This window comes from Hippocampus comes, unplaced genomic scaffold (genome assembly GCF_001891065.2).
Source record: "Hippocampus comes isolate QL1 unplaced genomic scaffold, H_comes_QL1_v1.1 scaffold206, whole genome shotgun sequence".
Taxonomy (NCBI): domain Eukaryota; kingdom Metazoa; phylum Chordata; class Actinopteri; order Syngnathiformes; family Syngnathidae; genus Hippocampus; species Hippocampus comes.
In genome coordinates, this window is record NW_017805012.1 from 36,151 (window position 1) to 37,465 (window position 1,315).

The window sequence follows — 1,315 nt, forward strand, 5'->3', positions numbered from 1 at the left end:
TTAGGTGTGCCGTGGGAAATTATCCAATATGTATGCCTGTGCGGTCGATTGCCTGGAAGAGTAACCATGCCGTACTCTTCCATACCGGTAGGGAGCAGCAGCAACTAGGAATTTGTCTTATGCTTCGAGACAAGCGAAATTTCCAATGCGAGGCAATACAATGAAAGGTAACTTTCATTTAGATCTACCGGAGATGCAACAGCACCAATGTTCTCTCTCAGCGCACTGGTCGCACACACTCACTCTCTCTCTCTGTCTCTCTCTCTGTCTCTCTCTCACCCCTCTTTCTCGCACTCTCTCACTCTTTCTGTCTCTGCCCACCGCGCACGAAGCAAATAAAAGAGACAGTATGCCAAAGAATCAAGAGCATGATGTGACACACACAAGACTTCCCAAGTTTCTCGTCACGCTGGGCGGGGCTGCAAAGATACGCAGCCAATCAGCTCACAGGATAAATCCACCCGTGCTGTCATTGGTCGACATCGCACCCGAAACCAATCATGCGCCTTGAGGCAGTGCCCGTTGCCGAATAGTACAGGCATGCACAAAACCTCTGAATTGTTCTGCATTTTTTTTCTGAATGCAGTACTTTGGAAAAAAATTTAAAATGTGACGTACGGAAGCCGCGATAAATGAAGCGCGAAATAGCGAGGGATCAATGTATTGTAATTGCTTTTTTTCGCGGTCCAGAAACACCCCACGTAAGGTGTAAATCACGCAGTAGAATTTTCGCTCCGGACTTATCCACCACTCAAAAATGCGCAGTGTCGCGCTCTGTGCAAGTCTTTTTCACAAATACCCAATGATAAAAAAAAATAATAATAAAAATGAATAAACCAGCATCATGGATAAAAATAATAAAAGAAAGAAAAATTCACCACTAATATGTGATGCTGGTCATGTCACATTTTTGAGTTGTAATCTGAACGAATCTTGCTCTCTGAGTAACCTTCATTGTAATTATAAATCAAATTCAGTGGGTGTTTTTGTCTTGTGTCTTGCAGATATTAGCAAAGATGCTTGTCCTGAGTGGCTGGATGCAGACTCCTTTCACATTAAAGAGGAAGAGGTGAACAAAGAGATAGAACAGCAGGTCCTATCCATTAAAAGAGAGGAGGAGCCAAATTACCCTTCCACGAAAGATGGTGATAACAAAACATCAAATTTTCGTGATGATGAGGATGAAGAGTCTGATGGTGATCTGACATGTCACACTGACAACAAACCCTGGAAATGTTCTCAGTGTGGGAAGATGTTGACTCATCAGAATGCTTTGAAAAGACATGTGAGAATCCACACTGGTGAGAAGCCTTTT

At 43.2% G+C, this 1,315-nt stretch overlaps 1 long non-coding RNA gene across 1 annotated transcript in view; it reads left to right on the forward strand.

Moving 5' to 3' along the window:
- Positions 1 to 1,070, forward strand: part of LOC109511851 (uncharacterized) — a 13,755-nt gene extending 12,685 nt beyond the window's left edge. Inside the window, exon 2 of the long non-coding RNA XR_002167406.1 lies at positions 1,005 to 1,070. This is a non-coding gene — a long non-coding RNA (uncharacterized LOC109511851). The remainder of the gene's footprint in view (positions 1 to 1,004) is intronic.
- Positions 1,071 to 1,315: the final 245 nt, after the last annotated feature.